We start from the raw sequence: 6,805 nt of genomic DNA on the forward strand, positions 1-6,805 counted from the left end.
CTACTCATGCACCTGGTTTTCTCCTCCTCGTCTCCCTCTCCTCTCTCACCTCCTCTTGATTTAATTCTGCACCGTCCCCACTGAACTTTGAAACATAGAAAATTTCCTAGGGGCAGGAGGAGGCCATTCGGCCCTTCGAACCTGCACCTAAAGCTCCAATGCTGGAGAAACTTAGCGGGTGCAGCAGCATCTATGGAGCGAAGGAAATAGGCAACGTTTCCTTTTGGGTTTCGGGACCATAGTTTGGGTTTCTGTCTTCAGACTGAAGAAGGGTTTCGGCCCGAAACGTGACCTATTTCCTTCGCTCCATAGATGCTGCTGCACCCGCTGAGTTTCTCCAGCATTTTTGTCTACCTTCGATTTTGCCAGCATCTGCGGTTCCTTCTTAAACACCTAAAGCTCCATCTATCCACTATGAAAGCTCCTATTCAAGTTAGTTTCTCCTCAACAGCGCCTTCCTCCACAATCCATTCCAGTAAAACCGAAAAGACAATCTCACTGGCTTCCCCCAAAACGTGGTTCATTTGATGACACCACCGGCCGCGTTCGGTTCCCCCTCCTCTCTTGTTGGATGAGACTTTTTATTTCGGAAGGGTCTGCTTCTCTTCCTCTATCATGGTTTATGGCGAGGGGGTGGGACTGGTTCCTCTTCCTGTTTCCCCCCCCTTCTTTAATTTTGATCCCCCTCATCCTCCCCTCAATCCGCATTTTCGCCTGCTTGCCTCCGTTCCCCTCCCCTCCATCCCTTCTTTCGCTCCGTTCTTGAATCCTGTCTTTCCCATTCTCCCCTTCCCTCCTCGTTCTCCTGGTCTCTCTCCCCCTCCCCTCAACCTCCTCTCCCTCTTCCTCCCTTCTCTCCTCTCTCCTAGTTTCTCCCCTTCCCCTTCCTCTCCTCTCTCTCTCCCTCCTCTCCTTCTCCATTCTCCTCTCCTCCTCCTCTCCCTCTCCTATCCCCTTCTCTCTCTCCCCTCCCTTTCCTCTCCTCTCCCCTTCTCTTTCCCTTCTCTCTTCTCCCCTCTCCCTTATCCTCTCCTTCTCGTTCTCCTTTCCCCCTCCCTCTCCTCTCCTTTCCTCTCCCTCCTCCCCCTATCCTTCCTCCCTCTCTCCCCTCTCTTCCTCCCCCCTCTCTCCTCCATCCTCTCCTTCTCTCCCCCCGTCCTCCCTTCTCTTTCTTTGCTTTCTCCTCCCTCCCCCCCTCACTTTTCCCCTCCCTCCCTCTTTCCTTCGCAGGCTCCTTTCCTCCTCTCTCTCTCGTCCTCTCTCTCCTTCTCCTCTTTCTCCCCTTCTTCCTCCATTTGTTTCCCTTCTCTCCTCTCTCCTCTCCCCCTCTCCCTTCTCTTTCCCCTCTTTTTCCCCTCTCTCTCTTCCTCCCCCTTTTCCCTCTCTTTTTCCTCCTTTCTCTCCTGCTCCCTCCTCTCTCCCCCTCTCTCTCTTCCCCCCCCTCTTTCTTTCCCTCCCCTCCCCTCTCCTCCCCTCTCCCCCCTTTCCTCTTTTCCCCTCATCCTCTGGTCTCCCCTCCCCCCCTTTTCCCTCCTGTCCTTCCCCTTCTTCTTTTCCTTTCCTCCCCTCTTCTCTCCCCTGTTCCTCTTCCTTCTTGCCTCTCTCTCCCCCTTTCCTTCTCCTTCCTCCCCCTCCCTCTCTCTTCCCTTCCCCCCTTCCTTTCCCTTTTCTTTTCCCTTATCTCTCTTCTTTTTCTTCCCTCCCCTTCCTCTTCCCCCTTTTTCTTCCCCTCCCCTCCCCCCTCCCTTCTCTTCCCATTCCCTCCTTTCCTTCCTCTCTCCCTCCCTTTCTCCTCTCCCCTTTTCCGTGAGCTCCCCTCTCCTCCTTTCCCTCTCTCCTCCCTCCCCTCCCTTCTTTCTTTGTCCTTCTCTCTCTTCTCCTACCTCTCTCCTTCTCCTCTCTCCTTTCCTCTCTCCCTCTCAGGGCCCCTCCCCCACTCTCTCTCTCCCCCCCCTCTCTTCCTCCCTCCCTTTTTTTCTCCTCCCTCTGTCCTCTTCTCCCTCTTCCCCTTTCCTCTCCCTTCTTCCCTTCCCTCTCCTTCTCCTCTTTCTCCCCGCCCTCTTCCCCTTCTGTCTCCTCTTCCTCTCTATCTCCTCTCCTTTCCCTCTTCTCTCCCTCCTTTTCTCCCTTCTCTCCTCCTCTTCCTCCCTCCTCCTCTCCCCTCCTCCCTCCTCCCTTCTCCTCTCCCTCCCCTCCTCTCCTCCCCCCTCCTCTCCCTTCCCCCTCTCCCCCTCTCCCCTTCCCCCCTCCTCTGTCTCCTCTCTTCTCCTCTCCTCTCCTTTCTCTCTCTCTCCCTCCTCTCTCTCTCCTCTCCCCTCTTCTCCTCCTCCTCTCCTTCACTCTCCCCTCCTCCTCTCTCCTCTCCTCTCTCTCCTCTCTTCCTCCCTTTCCCTCTTCTCCCTTCTCCTTCCTCTTTTCTCCTTCCTCTTCTCCCCTCCTTCCTCTTTCCTCTCTCTCTTTCCTCTCCTCCTCCTTTTTTCCTTTTTCTCTCCTCTTTCTCTCTCTTCATCTCTTCCTCTCCTCTCTTCTCCCTTTATCTTTCCTCCCTCCTCCCTCTTCCCTCTCCTCTTCTCTCCTCCTCTCCTCCCCTCTCTTTTTCCTCTCCCTCCTCTTTCTCTCTCCCCCCCTCTCCTCCCTCTCTCTCTCCCATTCTTTCTCCCTCTCTTCCCTCTTCTTTTGCTCCTTCTCTCTCCCCTCTCCTCTTTTCTCTCTCTCGTCTCCCCCCCTCTCTCTCCCTCTCTTTGTCCTCTCCCTCCCCTCTCTCTCCTCCCCCCTCCTCTTATCCTTCTCTCTCGTCACTCTCTCCTCTCTCCTCTCCTCGTCCCTCTCTCTCTCTCGTCCTCTCTCCTGGAACGTATTCCCTTCTTTCGCCTATCTCCACTGACAGAGGCATTCACTGCCCGTTTGCCTCCTGATAAACACACACATGCGCGCGAGGTTAAAGCGAAAACAACATCAGTGGTGAATGTAGAAACGAAGAACTGCATATGCTGTTTCATACCAGAGATAAACACAAAGTGCTGGAATAACTCAGCGGGTCGGGCAGCATCTCTGGAGAACACGGATGGGTGACGTTTCGCGTCCAGTCACCTATCCATTTTTCCCCGGAGATGCTGCCTGACCCGCTGAGTTACTCCAGCACGTTGTGCCCGTCTCGGGTATCTGTGCCACTGAGCTGCTACTGAGGGATTAAACTCTCTTACAACCATATGGACCCCCAACCGCCCTTCCCCCCGCAACTATGATCTATTGTGGATAAGACACTCAGTGCTGGAGTGTCATTGTTGGGGCGAAGTAATCGAGTACACGGGGTCCCCACTCGGCGCTGAACGGGTTAAATAACGTACGCAAAAGTCGTGAGTTTAGCTTCAGAAATAGCGACTGTCCGTCCCGACTCTAAACTTTCCTGTTCGTGGAATAAGCCCCTTATCCGGGGTTAACCCTCCCGGTCTGCCGAGCCCCCCTGTCCCGTCCCGTCCCCTTCTCTATCGCCTCTACACCTTTCCCCACCTGCAGTTTAAGTCGTAAACGCCGCCACGTGTTTTACGGCAGAAACATCTCCTGCGCTTGGAAGGGAACTTTGTTCCCGAGTTTCCCCGATCCCAAATTTGTCTTAAAGGCGCTGAAAGTAACCGGCGGGCGAGTGGGTGGAGGCGTGGAGTCGCCGAGCTCCAGGTCAGTGCTAATTTTTGGCGAACAGGTCGGCGAGTCTGTGAATAGAGGTGTACACACACACACACACACAAAACAAAAAGCTGGAGTAACTTCAGCGGGACACAGGCACCATCTCCGAAGAGAAGGAATGGGTGACGTTTCGGGGTCGGGGGACCCTATTGTGAAACTGCTCTTGGCGTTGGCTGGGCACCCAGGACAACTCTTGTACCAGTTACAGTCGCTAAGGCTTCATTTAAAAAAAAAGTTAGAGAGAGGAGGCGATGGGTCTTTTGTTTGGTATCAGTTTACGGAAACGCCTCAGTGTTGTGCATGGTCGCTGGAGATACATGGGGGAATGGGGCACAAATGGGGCAGCAGTCCAACCCCACGGTGTGCTTGTGGGGAGCAGCAAACAATGCAACACATCATTGAAGCATGCCCTCAACAAAGACTCAAAGGAGTTTAAGAGGGAACTGCAGATGTTGGAGAATCGAAGGTTACACAAAAAAAGCTGGAGAAACTCAGCGGGTGCAGCAGCATCTATGGAGCGAAGTTCCTTCGCTCCATAGATGCTGCTGCACCCGCTGAGTTTCTCCAGCTTTTTTTGTGTAACCCAAGACTCAAAGGAGGACTTGTCACCCTAGATACAGCAGACCAAGAGGCAGCAGCTTGGCTAAAGGACTTTGCATTCGCTAAATAATACTGGAGAATAAACTATGGTGAAGGGTTTTGGGGGGGGGGGGGGGGGGGGGGGGGAGGTAGGACAATCTTCAACTATGTGAAACTTTAATTTAGCCGATAGATAGGTGTGTGTGTGTGTGTGTGTGTGGGGGGGGGGCTCCTCTCCCTTAAAGACAGCGAGTTTCAAGTCAAGTCAAGTCAAGTTTATTTGTCACATACACATACGAGATGTGCAGTGAAATGAACATTGTGGCAGCGATTCGGGTTTTTAACGCCGTCTTTTACCCCCGCGAATAGAGTCACAATTCTGAGGGTAATTCATCTCCGCCCACCCCCCTCCCTCCCCTCTTCCTTGCTATCCTGCAGAAAAGCAGCGCAAGGAGTGTCGCTCACAAGATGCCTCATTCCAGCGGCCAGATGTGGCTAGTTGACTCGACTTCCACCTGTCGAGACCTGCCCCCCTCTGGTCCAAACCTGCAAACGCACAGACGCGAAAACACACACAAACTCCATTTGCGCCTTTCTTCGTGTTTGAAACCGTGGCCGTTGCTAACGCACACGCGAATTAGACCCCAGAATAGACCGTGTCTGACAAATCCCACAACCTCAAAATGTTGAAATTAAATGCAAAATGCAAAATGAAAATATTTTTGTTTTAAAAACGAACAAAGGAACTAGAACCTTTCCACCTTGTGGCTGGCGGCTTAAAATGTAACAAGTTAAAAAAAAAATAAGCCACCGATCAATTATTTGTGCCCAGAAAGTGACCCGGTTAGTTCCATCGTCCAGATTAAAGTACAATTACAGCAAACCCCAGCCCCTCCCCAAAAAAATACCCCCAGATCTCTCCTCAACTCTCTACACTGTGAAAGCACGTGCCCCGGTTTTTTTTTTTAAACCCCAATTGAAAATTGATCGTCGGGGAAACAAGGGATATTTTATTTTTTTAAACCCACAGTTGATCAGAAAAATAGGTGAACGGGTGATGTTTTTTAAAAAAAGTCCCAGCAGAGCACAGGCAAACGGAGAAATTCTTCCTCGCAAATATTTACTTCCTGACTTTGCCAAAACAGCACGACTTTTTTTAAATGAAAAGGGTACAAAAGAAAAAAAAAAACTCGTCGAAAACATTAATGATTACTTAAAATCACAAGGGATTAAACGCGCCCATAATTTTGAGGTAACAATTGCGATATTTAACCCTGTGGGTCTTGTGCTGGAGTTATAATGGAACATAACGGATTTCAACCTTATGTGATAACGCTGCCTCTGCCTGATTCCTCTCTTTCCTTTCTTACAGCTGAATACAAAGCGAGACAAGACAAGAAGAACAAGTGCAAAAATAATCCACAAGAGAAAAAAAAAATTCTTACCAGACATTATAAGATTATTTTTTTGTTCTTAACTACAGGATAGATGCTTATTCGGCCCCAAGATCTTAGTCTTCAGATTTGTTCACAAGAGTGGAATATTTTTAAAATTAAGCCAATTTCTCCCCTGCTGTGCCGAACATTGGATTAGTCACAAACAAAATTATTGCACTATAGCTTAGAATATAACTTAGAGTTTTGGAGCACACTTGTCGACCTTTTTAAAACCCCTACAATCCAATGATTTGACAACGAATGATTGCGCGATACTTTCAATTTGAATATTCAAAGCCTAGACAAAAAGACTGCTCTCTTGCTAAAACACTGTGCATTTCCATGTACTAAAGCCTTCAATGGAATAAAATACAATGTAAAAGTGTGGAACTTTCAGCAGAATTTGGTACATTTTGATGATTTTAGCAATCTTTGCTCAGGGAGCTTTGAGAGTACCAGACATGTCCATAATTTTACATCTGCGAGGCCTTTTCAATGCCAAACCACCACCAACATCACCAACATGATTGCAAGGGATGTCCTGAATCTTTGGACATACTTTACATTGTCGATTTACTATAAAATGTAGTATTCAATCACATTTTGATGCCTAACATGGCAGATTGTGGGCGTGGCCTCTCCGGACTTCATTCCACCACACAGTTGGAAATGAAAGAGCGAGTGTTGACCCACACGTGGTCTCACATCAGCCTCCTCTGCGCCCAATCCCCACTAATAAGCACGTTTCTCCTTAAAATCGCTAATTGCAGGCCGGGGGTGTGAGTGCAGGCCCCAGGACCGCAGCGCAGCAGTCTAACGCTGTACCTGCAGCGCCTAGCGTTCCCTTTGACATGGGCCCAAGTGAGACACTTTGGACAATATTCCAGCTCACAGATGCTGTGTTTTAAACGCATTGTGTCAATGTTCACCCGAGTTTCATTTTATCATGGTATATAACTAATAAATATATTCTGACGATGATCGACATGTTTGATAAAAAACACGCAGTCCCACGTACATATCCGACTGTTCAACCGAAAAATGCTAAATCATAAATATATAATTATGTATACTATGATATAAATAATATATGTAAATTATATATA

The 6,805-nt window shown here is 49.4% G+C and overlaps 1 long non-coding RNA gene across 1 annotated transcript; it reads left to right on the forward strand.

Moving 5' to 3' along the window:
- Positions 1–3,349: 3,349 nt before the first annotated feature.
- On the forward strand, positions 3,350–6,101 carry LOC129712291 (uncharacterized). The gene is made up of 2 exons (XR_008726034.1): positions 3,350–3,675; positions 5,636–6,101. It is a non-coding gene; the product is annotated as an uncharacterized LOC129712291 (long non-coding RNA).
- Positions 6,102–6,805: the final 704 nt, after the last annotated feature.

Source organism: Leucoraja erinacea, chromosome 32 (assembly GCF_028641065.1).
Source record: "Leucoraja erinacea ecotype New England chromosome 32, Leri_hhj_1, whole genome shotgun sequence".
NCBI lineage: Eukaryota > Metazoa > Chordata > Chondrichthyes > Rajiformes > Rajidae > Leucoraja > Leucoraja erinaceus.